Source organism: Toxotes jaculatrix, chromosome 5, assembly GCF_017976425.1.
Source record: "Toxotes jaculatrix isolate fToxJac2 chromosome 5, fToxJac2.pri, whole genome shotgun sequence".
Taxonomy (NCBI): domain Eukaryota; kingdom Metazoa; phylum Chordata; class Actinopteri; family Toxotidae; genus Toxotes; species Toxotes jaculatrix.
Genome location: NC_054398.1, coordinates 20,957,612 through 20,972,136, shown reverse-complemented (window position 1 = coordinate 20,972,136; position 14,525 = coordinate 20,957,612). Strand labels below are relative to the sequence as shown.

The 14,525-nt window shown below is 41.1% G+C and overlaps 1 protein-coding gene across 3 annotated transcripts in view; it reads right to left on the bottom strand.

The window, feature by feature from the left end:
- Positions 1-10,538, bottom strand: part of shisal1b (shisa like 1b) — a 40,403-nt gene extending 29,865 nt beyond the window's left edge. For all 3 annotated transcript variants that reach the window (XM_041039281.1, XM_041039280.1, XM_041039279.1), the window contains exon 1: positions 10,296-10,538. The gene's annotated coding sequence lies outside the window, so the exon portion shown is untranslated. The remainder of the gene's footprint in view (positions 1-10,295) is intronic.
- Positions 10,539-14,525: the final 3,987 nt, after the last annotated feature.

Sequence of the window (14,525 nt, the reverse complement as noted above, 5' to 3'; positions counted from 1 at the left end):
CACTGGTGAAAAAAAAAAGTCTACTGTAGAAAGATTTTTTAGTTGATATTTCTGCAGGAGGCAATAGCAGCATCCATCTGGAAATAAACCTCCCGCAGCAGTGGTCTCTAACAGATCTGAGCATTGTTCATTTCACCTCGCTACACTGCTCCAGCCTCATTTCAAGTTGAATGAGTAACTAATATCAAAACTATAGAGGTGATGGGGAAAAGAAATCTAATTTTCTTAAGCTTTAACCACATATAGAAACAATGAAAGGGCTAATTATAACACATCAACACACCCCAGAGATTTGCATCATACAGCAGCTGGTAGGAGAAAGTCTATTCTTGACCAAATGAGAATTTAACAGTGCAGTTCTTTCATCAGTAATGTTTGCTTGGCAGTAAATATATGCATGCAGCGAGGGAGAGATGGCTAATGAGACAGCTACTGGAGTCTAGTAAGTTGAATGCATTATACAATCAAGATCTCAAAGTCAGCTGGGAGAAAAGAATTCCTGGAGCCCCATCTAATGTGATGCAGATCTACGAAGATGCTGTTTCCATGTGATGCCGTATGAATGAATCCAGCTCACTTAAAGTGACATTATGCCTTTGTAAGGTAGTGAAGGTTATGAATCCATTGATAAAACCTTTGTTAGACAACAAGAAAAGCTGCTTAGCTGCTTAGTTTCAGTTTGTCTTTTTAGGATATTAATCTTTTTTTTTTTTTCTAGTGAAATATTGTATAGTTTTGCATCTTCAGCCACCTAAAGAATATTCTATGAAACAGTCGCAGTACATTGGTTCAAAATAAGGGGCCACATGCAAATAAGGCTGGGAACTTTTAGAAGTCAAATTTCCATTTTCGAAGCACCTCCTGTCCATATTAACATGAAAGTTGAGACTGAAAGTTAATTCTTGGCCCTGGAAACAATCTCAAGGTTCTTTTATTAGCTGTTCTGGATATTTCTTAATATCTTTAGTGATTAGACTGCTGGTCAGGCAAAACAAGCAATTTGAAGGTATCACTTTGGGCTTTGGAAAATTGTGATGGACATTTTTCACTATTTTATCATTTTTATGGACTAAATATTTAATTGATTAATCAAAAAAAGAGTCGACAGATGAATTAATGATATAAAAGGAGTAGGGGTTACTTGCTGTCCCTGAGCCTTTGATCAAATAAGTCAGGGGGCTGGGTGTTGTTGAGTTTGACTGCTAAATGTCACAGAGATACAGTAGCTGTCGTAGTTAAGTCACTTTCAAGGCCACTGAAAGCCTTCCAGGAATTGTGCCACAGCAGCTCACAACACATCCAAGGCTTGAGCTGCCTGCAAGCTACACAGAGTCCTCATCTGTCAACACATCAGCGCTTTGGCACTCAAATTCAGTTTTCTTTGGTAGTGGGACTGTGACTCATGCAGAATAGCTGGACTTGTTTTGGCTCGGGGGTTTGGGAGACATATCCCGTGGACTATTTTGTGTCTGTGATGCAGACAGACACAACAGTGTCTCCCAATCACAAGCCAGCAGTGTTTGGTTGGATTTGCTTTAACACCCCACACTAGGCTCAGTTGGTTTTTCTTGGTAATGTTCCCTGTCATCATCCGCCTGACCCTGGATTTAAAATAGTTTCTGCCTGCAGACAAATAGCCTGGTGGGAAAAATGAAGAAAGCGAAAATCACGACATGGGACAGTGAAGCATGACAAAACTGCATCTCAAAAAAGCAGTTTGCTAACCGTTGTTATCTCAGCCATGGTCTGCCTTAATAGTCAAGTCTTACGCATACCACTATGATCGTGAGGCAACTCTGCACCAAAAGTGCAAAAATATAATGTTAAGTGTGATCCAGCACTTATTTCATGATATTTGATACTAGTAAATCCAACAGCAAGCACAAAACCACTCAAAGAACTGAAGAACCACTGAAGTATAGTTTAAGTTAAAGTTAGGGTTAGAGTTTGGTGTGTAGTTACACACACTGCCTTGCACAAAAAAGTATGATAAGAAATTCTACTTCTTGTGACTTTAAAACAGCAATTTATACTGAAGGACAAAATGAATGCTGAAGGCAGTGTGGTTAAAAAATGGCTGACCATATTCATATTGTTTGGCCTTACCCTTTTTTTTTTTTTTTAATTGGTAAGAGACTGCTAAAGAATGAATGACAATTTTTGGGTTAGTTGATTGCTCTTTTGTTCAGTCATATCTGTGCAAAATCCCAGATGAAATTAAAGCACAGGATGAATTATTAAAAAAAAGAAAAACCTTTGACTGCTAGCAAAGAAGCTATCACATGGAAATGGCTGCAGGAAAACCCCTCGACCAAGGACAACTGGACTGAAATAGACTGTATGGAAAAATTGACATTTGCCATAAGATGTAACCCAGTACAACCCTGATCCCAATAAGTTAAATGTTTCTCATGTCAATCCACACTGCCTGAAAATATCAGTAGAAGCTTCTAATCCACAGTGACTTTTACCAGTGTGTCAGATCCAACAGGAGCACAGGGAGGTGTGTAAGTATACTCTCAGATAACCTCCCTGAACAACTCTGTTTTTAGAGGTTTAACGCTCCAGACCAAACCTCTTGCAATCAGCCCTGAAATAGCCATGAGAGATACACTGTGGAGACCCGGACAGTTCTCTTACACCTCAAGGTCTCAGTGGTCGCCAAGGGCAGAGGTCACAGACAGCCTCACACTGTACAGCCAAGAGTACATCAGATGAGGATGGATAATACTCCACACTGCTCCACATCCAAAAGCTAATGGTGTTTTGGCAGCCAGTTTATATGGCCTGTTAGAAAAACCTTAAAATGCAAGGAACCGTTTGTGGGCCGTTCCAGCGATCATTACTGGAAGTGTTGGTTGACTGGCCATCGTAGTGGGATTGCACCTCATTAATGTGGCTGTCCTGGTTTTGACCCACAGAAAGTGAACTCACCTCGGTTTGCGAGTTTGGCGGATCTTCTGTGAATAATAACTTCCTATTATGTCCCGAAATGCTCCCTGAATGCCAGTGAGTTCAACTCTAAGCTCTGATATTATAAATGTGTGCGAAATTCTCTGAAGTCTCAGATTTCTTTGACTGTGGAATGATTGTTTTTTTTTTTTTACTATCAATATGAACAATAGCAGAGTTACCTGCTGTTATTCTCTGCTAATATGTGGACATGACTATTGTGTCTATTTAAATTATTAGTCGTTATTTGAGAGAGGGATTATAGTGAGCCATTACATTACATGGTGAATCAAAAATTATAGTCATTTGAGCCCATAATGACTCATGGATTATAGTGAGGCTTTATATAGCACATTATCTCTGTCACCATAGTGAGCACATATATGCTGCTGCAGTATAGACAAACGCTCACACACACAAACACAGCAGTTGAGTTGAAACCCCCTGTAATGTGGATTTTTGATTCCGTGCCATCTGACTGTGTGAAGCCGCTGGCTCATTGGTATCAGACTTAAGAGACAAAACCCCAGTATACCATAGACACACACAGCTCCTATCCACATTCATGCTTTTCCTGTGTCGTACCAACGGCAGTGTCGCTGTGTGTAATGCTCTAACAATGAGGCACACCACCAGTGAAAAGAGAAAACAGAAGGAATTCATTGTTTTGAGTGAGGATGAAAAACCCCAGAGATTTGCCCCAGACTACTGCTGGCTCAGAGGCCCAGTCTGTATTCATACAAATATATGGTTGCTGATGAGACCCTTTCAGAGGAAGAAGTATTGTTTGAGCTGACCTATACTTTGAGTTGTGATAAAGAAAGTTAATTTAGTATAATTGACTGATCTGTTGATTATTTTTTCAATTAATCCACTGGTTTTAGTCAATAAAGTGTAAGAAAATCGTGAAAAATATTCATCCCAACTGAATGTCCATGCTCAGAAAGCTTTTTTCCTGGATGATCCATCCACATCTCTAATGACATAATGTCTTTTACAAAGACAGAATATAGATATGTTTTTTTTAAATTATTTATAAGAATTAATTAAAAGAATAATGTGAGCGTCTTAAATGCTCATTCAGAGGTTGCGTGCCCAGCTGTTCCTTCGGTCCTGTCACTTGCCACATTTAAGTTGTTACCTCGACATGCTCCTTTTATCTGGTGATAAAAGCTTTTTCTCTACATTGCAAGACTGAGCCAAAGTGACAGAGGCTCTGCTGCACCTCGGGCTCTGTAATCAACAGCCAGTGTCTGACATCTGCGTTTAACCCTTCGTCCACTCCCCTTGCATCTCAGCTGTCACTCACATCTGCTTTCTTCCTACAACACCTCAGTGAGGGAGGTCAATCAAACTTTTTTTAGTTGTAAGTTGTTCAGAGCAGCCAACTTTAGTAAGTCTAGTTTGCTTTGTATTTGTAGGCATAAAGGTTGTTTAGAGATTCTACTGTTTTTCTTCCTTTATATTTTTTTAAACTCCCTTTTTGATCTTACTTTTTACTTTGGCTTCTGCTTAGTTTCTTTTTGCTTCAGTCATGTTCCATGTGTCTCCTTCTTTCTGCTGCTCATTTGCACAACTAATGAGTTTAAGAGCAGATTTTTGCAAGTTGTGAGAGAAAATGGGCTTTTAAATGACAGCACGAGATACAGACCCTGTCTTATCTCTTAGGTAGTTCTACAAATTGAAAGCTGCCATGTCTGGTGTGCAGTAATGTTAACCTCTTAAATCCCACTGACTTCCTAGTGGATCAGTCATGATAAACTTATTCTGTGGAGGCAAATTTGGTTCAAACAAACAGGACTATACTTTAAATTCCAGTGGAGATCCATAAGTTTTCAAAGATGTGTCTAAACAACACACAAAATCTCTATAATATTTCCATTTGAAGAGATTGTGCAACCATAAAACCATGAAGGCTTTGAATAATTTCACTCAGTATTAACATCACATAGTTAAAATTAAGATGTAAAGCATGGAGTGGAATAAGATGATTTTTCCAACATTAAAGCTATGCAAGGGGAGACACAGAGGGGAAAATTGAATGTTTTGAAATGCCAGACCCTGCAAAATATAAAAAACAAAAACCTGCATATTTACCCCATGCAAATATGCAGGTTTTTGTTCACAACTTTATGAACTTTAGCTGTTTAGGTTTGAGCAGGTTTGGTCCGGTTTCTTTTAAAATATTCCTGTGTTGTTAAAGTTACGTGATGTGTTTGACACCATAATGATTGTATTGGACATTGTATTTGAGAAAATAGTTACATGTTCCTTAAAATAAAGATATATTTATACCTAGATATGATTAAGAAAACAAGAATTATGTTGATTACTCATTACTCGTCACATATAACACTGATCTATGAGGTGATGCAGTGGGATGAGTCAACTGGAGGTTAAACAAAAGTCGAAGAGGAGGCTGAGCAGTTCTGGTCACAGGTCAGAGGCAGGCACACCAAATAATGAGAATTGACAATGAGTCGGGTCATGCATAAAGATGTAAATGTCATTATGTCAATATCACGGTTATTCTCTGAGTGTTTCGTCTTTTTCAAAATCACCCTTGGGAAAAGACCCCTGACCCTCCTCCCTCAATTAAGGTTTTTAAGAACCGTTAAAGAATACATTAAAAAGAGTACAATATACAGCTGGAGCTTATTATTTATTATTATTTATTACTGTTAGTATTTATTATGGGAATGACCAACAAACATAGATACTAATTTGCTTAAAAGGTCCACTCCAGTAAACATTTGCCCAACCTACGATTTCCTCAAATATTAATTACCCCCCCCCTCGTGACCCATCATTCATGCGTGATTTAACTGTTTCATTTGGGTCAATATTACAAAAGCCTCAAAGGAGTCTGAATCGATGTCATTTTCCTCCCCTTTTGTGTTGACCAGAGATTCACGCACATACACAGAGCAAACAGCGCATTAATATTCAAAACTGCCCCTGGGTGAACCTGTGTCTGAATTTCAGCAGCTTGTTGGTTATTTGATTATTCTTTCCGCCTTTCATATCAGTAGCTGCACAAAAGGAGGAGAGGCCTTCCTGACGCCAATAAAACCCTCTCGCTACCCTGCAAAAACACAGCAACAAAGCTCAAAGCAAAGAACATACACACTTTGAGGAGGAGGGTGAAAATAAGTGCACCTCGACATATTGACATTTAGATAGAATGAAAACATTTAATGGGCTGTTTTATCAGCTTCAAAAGAGCAGAGAGTAAAAAGCGCTGCCGTGTTTGTGTTTTGACTTGTGGGGCTGTTGAGAACAGAAGTGTTACTGTAATGCCCAAAGGGGTCAGGATGCATGGAGTTACCACAAGGAGTGGGCTACTGATATTAGCATTGACAGTATAATGGGGCAAAGTGCTAGCTGGCTTTCTGCCTCTGGCATCTAATGGTTACAGTACCAAAGTACAACGGGGACCACATGGAGGGAGAGTAGCGGTTACAAGAGTGTGTGTGCGTGCGTTTGTGTGTGCGCGCTAGATTATCATCTGTTCGGTGGAATTTGATAGTTGGGGGGTGGGAATGAAAAGTGATGTCAGTGCCTTAACAAGAAACCTGTTTGTTAGCTTCTCTCTCAGTTTCTCTCCTCCACACTCGCTCACATGCATATAACTATAGATAAACCCACACACACCACACACACTGATATTCTCACTAACACAGCTGGAGACCTGCTCTCTTTCTAACGCTGGCTCTTTCTAACAATCACACAAACACATGCATGTGGAGACCAGTGCAAATTAAAGCACACACATTGAAAACACACACACACACACAGAGCCAAGCCCAGGGCAGGGAAACCCTACAGAGAGAGATGTCACAATGACAGACCAGATAAACCAAATGAATGCAGAGTTTTCTGCACCGCAGATCAGAAAACAAGACACTTCTGTGCACGCTGAGTGACTACATGCTGATGTTTATTTTGCGTTGGAGAATGTAATTATTTGGCTGCCATTGCTGCTGTTGGTGTTATTAATCAGTTATTTTCTCAGAAACTGTTCAGTATGATTTTTTGGGGGGAGTGAAGGGCGGGGTGGAGTTGTTCAAACAGTGCATTTTCTGAACTCAGGTCCAAACCAAGAAACCATCCTCAAGTACACATGAAGGAGGTGGTCTGAGGTCAAACTGAGGTAAACTGTGGTGTGGTTGGCCTATGGTCAAAGCACAGTTCAGACTCTCACTGAAAGAAAATTCTCTCATAGATCTCATTTCGACTCTTTCCCACTGTCACATTGTGTTCACATTGTGATTTGATTGTATGATTGTAAACAGAATGTTGGACAAAATGGTCAGTGGGAAAACTTTGTCTCAGAAAATTGTGAAATGTGACTTTTTCCACTACATTTTGTTATTTTTTGGACTAGAAAAAAAACGAATGAAAATGAAATAATCAACAGGTTAATCAATAATTAAAATTATCACCAATACAACATATTGTTCTCCATTTCACCGAATGAATGCCAATCAATATGGTTGGAAGCAGCCCTTTGACAAGAGCCGGTCTCTTCTGAGCTGTGTAGAGTTTTTCTGTCCCTCTGTGTATCTGTGTGGTTCACTTAGTGTCCGGATGTCTTGTTTTCATTTTTTGTTCTTCCATGCAAATTCAGAATATGCGTGTCCGTTGTTGATTTCAGTGGGTGGGAGGAAAATGATTTCAAAATAATAGTAGATTATGAAATGATTCTCAAAACTATTGTGTAGTTGTACATATGTGATAAAGAGCTGATAAATTTAGTTTTCTTCTGTATGTTTCCTTATGGCTCATATAGATTTATGAGTATGGTAGCTAATTAGCATTCTGTGGGTATAATTTTACATTGAAGAAAGTTGGGAATATGCAGTTGTATAGCTGATAAAATGTCCAGTTTCCAGTCAAAAATTATCTTCTGTTTGTCTGTGATAAACTGGGGGACACACTTCAGTCTTACCATGACCAAAGATAGACTCTGAAAACACAGTTTCAGTTTGTGCTCACTCCTAAATGACCTACTCTGTCTGCACTCTGATACGTCCAGATATACGGCTGGATTAGGCGTGCTGTGATGATACTTGATACAGAAAATGCTGCTCAGTATATCTGGGAGTTTTTTTTTTTTTGCCTCATCTGGACCGTGATAAGAACCACCGTCCGTGAGATGATGATAACCACAGTTGTATTAATTTCAGCTCGGCGCCTCTGACTTTTATGTTTGATATTCAGGCACCAAAAACTCGTCCTCTGCCAAAAGATTGTCTGCATCTGCTGCCGCCAGCTACTCTGCAGTTTCGACAGCAGTTTGATCATCTGTTCTGAATTTGAAATGCTCCTCACTCAAAATTTTCACCTTGAGGGCTTCTGCCAAGCCACCGGTCACGACGCTTCTCCCTGCTCCACCTCCCCTGGTGTGAGAGTGTTTGTGTGTGTGCTTTAGTCCCCCTGTATGTGTTATTCTGCCTTTGCGCATGATTGTGTGTGTTTGTGCATATGCCTGGGGTGGGGGGTATGACTGTGTATATTATACGTGCAAGTGAATGTGTGCACAAAGCAGACATTAACACCCTCTCAATGTCAATTACTCTTCCTAGCTGAGAAAGTCAGCGGCCCTCTGATGGACTCACCATAACTGCCCCTGTGAGGCAGTGCCGTGTCTGTCTGTCTGTCTGTCTGCCTGAGACAAGGTGACACAGGAAACAATCCTCTGCTGATGACTGATGGCCACAAACAGCTGTCCTGACCTCGCTTATGTTCGGTCACTCCTACGGAGGTGACTGTGATTATGTGACAGAAACACGTATAGTCCAGACTAAACACAAAGTGATGACAGTCACGGCACTACTCTGCTGCTGAATGATTCTTCTTCAAAGCAGACTTTTCACTTTAGGAGTTTCTGTATAAACACGTCCTGCTGAATGGAGACCAACACTTCACTGTCACTGAAATGAATGGACAGTGAGGCTTAGGCTTATGCAATATCTCTCCTTTTGTGTCAAAACACACAGTCCAGAATAATTGCCCTTCCATGCCTCTACCTGTGTTTACACTCCAAACACAATACTCTCTGTTCCCGGTCCATCTTTTTAATACACCCCCACACACATCAGTGAATCTTTAAAGGACTTCACCATTCATCAGTTCGCTTAAGCCTGCGTCAGAGGCCTTTGTTGCCAGGAGCCAGAGGCCAACCTCAGCATCTCCAGGCACACTTATCTTATCCATGCTGGAAAATGGCTGCGAGGAGGCTTTGTGACAAATAGTGAGCAGGATAGGTCTTCATTGGTTTCAAAGAGAATTTTTCAGTCACGTTCTGTAAATAAATAAAGCCTGAACAAAGGCAGAGTCCTTAGGGACCTCGTTTATCATGTAAATTACACAACTGCTCATCCACAGTTCATCCAATAATCATAGTATTTGGAAGGGGGCCATGATGTTTTTATTAAATTTTCCTGTTCTCTCACTGTCCTGCTATATCTAAGTATAAACAGTTTCTTCTACTTGTAGCAGTTAAGTGTGAGGGCTCACCTAAGAGACTCTAATGCACACCAGAGAGACTCTCTATCATCCATGTGTGTGTATGAACACACATGCAGCCGCGCACCTAGCAGACAAACACTCTTTCTGCGCACATACATTTACAGCACACACATTTGAACAATGCACACCGTCATGCTAAATCATAAAAAGCTCACAACCGCTGCCCCCGGGCCAGTTTTCACACAGACACACAGGCGAGAGCAGGATTTTTCACAGAGGAGCAGGCTTCTGTGTGAATGAACAAAGGGAATCTCCTTCCTCCTCTGCTCCTCTCTCCCCTAAATCCTATCATGTGCCACCATGCGTCTCCCACACGCCTGTTTCCAAGTTACCGGCAGCGTCGGCTGCCAATCCCGCTTAATTGCCTCCTGTGTAAAGTGACGGCTGAGGAGCGGTGATGAGAGGGAGCTGTCCTCGCCTTTTCCTGCAGCTCGCTCTCTGCTACCTTGCCAAAGGAGAGACTCCACCTGAGAACCATATTGTATACCTTTGGGAAATTACATAGTAGTGTTGACCTAGAGTGAAACTTCGGAAGCCAACCTGGAGACTTACTGTATGAAAAAAAAAATGTCTCTAAAATATAACTAAGGGAGTTTTAATCTTGAGAAAAAAACTGTTCTCAATTTAAGAAAACTGCTCTGTGAGGACATTTAATTTAAGCCTTAATAGACACTAAGGGAAAGCACATGAATATGAAATAAAAAAAATTGAATAGGAAATGTCTTGTCAGAGATAAAGTAAAGAACAGAGGCTGAAACAATAACAGCAGGCAGTGTTTGTTTTAGCGATAAGCAGCTTTCCTCACTAACCTTTCTCGAGCCTGAAGAAAAAGAAAAGATCTTCTCGCTCACTCCTGCTCGCAGAATTTACCACCCTGTTGCTCCTTGTTCTCTCTTCCTTTGTCGCGCCTTCCTCACAAATAGATCCTCCTCATCCTCGGGACCGGGGCTGGTATTAACAGCTCATGAGGGAAGCCAGGCGGAAGAGAAAGAAAACACACCAGAGAAGAAAAGAAACACACTCTTCTCGCCCCTAAGTCCTCCTTGGCAGTGTATCCCCATTCGTCAGAGCACAGCGACTGAGAGTGAGTGAGAGAGAGAGAGAGAGAGAGAGATGAAACGATACTGAGTAAGTGGGCGAGTGAGAGAGAAAGTGAGAGAGGGAGGGAGAGAGAGCTTGTGTGTATGCACTGGAGGGTGATCCTCTATAATGTATGAGCTCCTGTTTATCTCTCTGTCTGTCTCCTCTGCATGCATTCCTTCCTGACAGAAGCCACGAGGTCAGCTGCTTTCACAGTAACAACACTTGGTTTCCTCTTGAGGGAAAAGACTTCCTGTTAGTTCTCCGCTCAACTTCCCTCATGAGTGAAATCACCCTGTGTTTTATGCTTTTTAAAATCCCTTCTCTCGTGCTTTCTCTCCCTCTCTCTCTCTCTTTCTTTCACACATACAGTATCACTCTCTATTCCTGTCTCTAAATTTATTTGCATCCTCGTGAGTGTTAATTTTACTTCCTCTCTCCGAACACTGCCTGTCCAGAGGTTAGTCCATGGACAAAGAATGCGCTGCTATTTAATTTCAGTTGCACGCTGTACACATTTACAAACAAACAAACAAACAAACAGAAGCGGTCATCCGCATATTCAGTGGATACTGATGCAATTGGCATGCATAAAGAATACAAATTCAAAATGAACTGATAAATAATATGAAGAGAGAATTGCACACTGTAGGAATATGGTTAATGGAAGCTAAATGAAATGGAGAAAAAGAACAAAATACCATGAGTATCAACAGTACTACAGTCAATGCAATAATAGAGACAAAGCTAACGTTAAGTCTAAGTTTGATCTGCAATATAGAGCGGAAACAATTTCTTTTCATATATACTCACAAAGCACTTTATTAGGAATGCCCGTACACTTGCTTATTCATGCAATTATCTAATCAGCCAATCATGTGACAACAGTGGACTGCAGAAATCATGTAGATACAAGGTCAGGAGCTTCAGATAATGTTCACATCAAAGTTCAGAGTAAAGGAATAATGTGATCACAGTGACTTGTTGCATGAGGGTTGGTGCCAGAAAGGCTAGTTTGAATATTTCTGAAACTGCTTGTCTCCTGGGATTTTAACACACAACAGTGTCTAGAGTTCCCTCAGAATGCTTCCAGAAACAAAAAAACATCCAGCAAGCAGCAGTTCTGTGCACGGAAACGCCTTGTTTATGAGAGAGGTCAGAGGGGAATGGTCAGACAAGTTGGACTCTTCACGCTGCTGTATGCACAGGCTCACCAAAAAAGACATAGCCTGGATTGATGAATCTAAATTTCTGCTGAGAAGCAAAGTTGGTATGGTCAGAATTAGGTGTCACCAGCCTGAATCCATGGACCCAACTTGCCTTGTGCCAACAGTCCAGGCTGGTAGTGGTAGTGTAATGATATGGGGAAGGTTTTCTTGGCACATTTTGGGCCCTTAATACCAATTAATCATGGTTTCAATGCCACAGCCTACCTGAGAATTGTTGCTGACCATGTGCATCCCCTTATGGCCACAATTTACCATTTTTTAATGGCTGCTTCCAGCATGATAATACATCATGTCGCAAAGCAAAAGTCACCTCCAACACCTTTGGGATGTGGTAGAACAGGAGACGGTGCAGCATGAATGTGCAGCTGACAAATCTGCAGGAATGATGTGATACAGTCATGTCAACATGGACCAGAATCTCAAAGAAATGCTTCTAACATCCTAGTTTGGTGTGCCTAAAGTGCTCAGTATATTTAGGGTACTTTTCACAGTTTCCTGTTATTTTATAAATTCTAAATATGTAACTGAATGAAAATAATTGTTAGTTGCAGGCCTATTTTAATGCTGCAGTTAGCCAGTTGCTAGAAAATTAATAGAAATTCATTCAAGTAATTTAAAAATTCTGAATTTTTGCGATTTTCACAAATGTCAGGATTGGCTGTTTATTTAATGATGTTACCTTGGACTACGGGAAGTTGTTGTTGTTGTAAGTAATGATTAGCATTTTTCAGTATTTTTTAGACTAAACAATCCATTCATTGAAAAAACAGATTAACCGACAAAGAAAATCATCATCATATGCAGCTCTGTTGCATTTTCCCATAAACAGTTTGTTGACAGGACGGGTTTAGTGTGCCATCAAGAGCAGATTGGATTGGTACGAACTTACGCATGCGCGCGTGGTGTGAGGCTACCAAACAATGAACATGGCGTCAGACAGTACGCAGTGCTTACTGTCCGACGTAATTTAGTAATGCCCAAGTTTGCACTTTTTTATTTTTAACGTTAACTAAACATTGCTTACTGTCCGACGATGTTCATTGTTTGGTAGCTTCACACCACGCTCACATGCGTGAATTTGATGACGGGAGTTCGTACGTGAGCACGTACAAATCGATCTTTACAAAATAAAATGAGAATAGGAGAATCCATTTTATCGACACAGCTCTAAGTGAGAACCATCACTTTTCAAACATTTACAGGTGTAACAACAGAACAGAATATTGTCACTGGTCTTGCAAGTGTACAGGCTGTGTGTATGGAACTTGCTGAAACTGTGATACTCTGCTGTTCCTCTCTGCTGATTCCTGATGTGACATGGCAGCCAGAGAGCCTAAGTGTCTCCCTTGAGTGCAGTGCATATTTGGGTCAATATGCACACGAAGTCGCGGATCAATCAGGTCACACATATCAGTGAAAGGTGATTCAGGGGCCAACATGGCCATTTCCTCAGTTATGTTGATAAAGTGTCAAAATGTCACGAATCACACAGACAGACACCCACACCAGAGTGACAGAAAGCCTCAGTCGCACCACAGACGAAGTGATAGAGAATCTCTCCGGAGTGGGGAAATGAAGGGTATGAACATATGGCCATGTCATCTTGACGCTGCACATTCGCCCGCTGACCGGGCGAGGAAGAGGTGCTCCTGTGGAGCACTGTGGGTATTGTGCCGTCTTGGTTGGCGGGTGATGCTCCAGGACACATGGCCACGTGCAGCAGGAGGAGGGAACTCTTGTAAGGGCCATTTTCTGTCAAAGGAAGGTAGGCAAGGCAGGGAGGCCTCCGGCAGGTTGTATAGGGATTGGGCTGTATGATGTTCAGCCAGGAGGAAGTATGCACAGAGGCGATATAATGCATCCTCTGAGCGTGTATTTGTGTCTCTGCATGTGAACTTTCTGAGTGTTTGGAAGAAATAACTGTAACTACTCATAGCTAGTCATTTCCGACACAGCACACTCATCCACATGCCATCTTTTGTGCTGTTCTCCCTTTGTGACCAACATTGAGTGCAAATACAAACACTTAGCGAAGTGAGATAGCTGGCCCAAATCAGTTTTTTAAATCATCTTTCATTCACGCTGCATGAGAACCAAAAACCGTAAACGTGAAAATAAACATGAAATCACTGCAAAACCATAAAAGATAATTTTATTTGTCACAGGAAAGTGATGAAATACTTGCTGGGATTGCTGTTTAAAATGGAACATTCATCCACAGTGCCAGATAGTAAATATTACACATTTCCTTTACAACTCTTATGAAATATTGAGTGGCTTGAAATGTAACCGGGAAATGAGGTCATGAGAAATGAATGCAAAGCAGGGAAGCTGCATGGATTGTTGACTGGCGGCACTTAGTCACAAGATAATGCCTCTGATGACTGTAAATCAGATTGCATGTATACTGCTGTCTTTCATACTGTAAGTAGATCAAAGTCCTTTTTTTTTTGGGTAAAGGTGGGATTTCCACCACCAGGTGTGAGTCCTCTCTATGGACTGGTGGGTACACAAAGTTTGTCAGTGACCATGCTGAGGTCATGACAAGCTCCTTGCTTGAACTGCCTTCCACCCAGCAGAGCTCATTAATAATACAAATGGCTGTGAGCATGGAGGCGTTCATCACCTCCATCATACCAGTGCCTTCTTACAGATGGAATTAAATTTATCAACTCCAGTTCCCTTTTCTGTTTCGGTTAACGGTCCCTCCCTCCCTCTGAGAGATTCAGA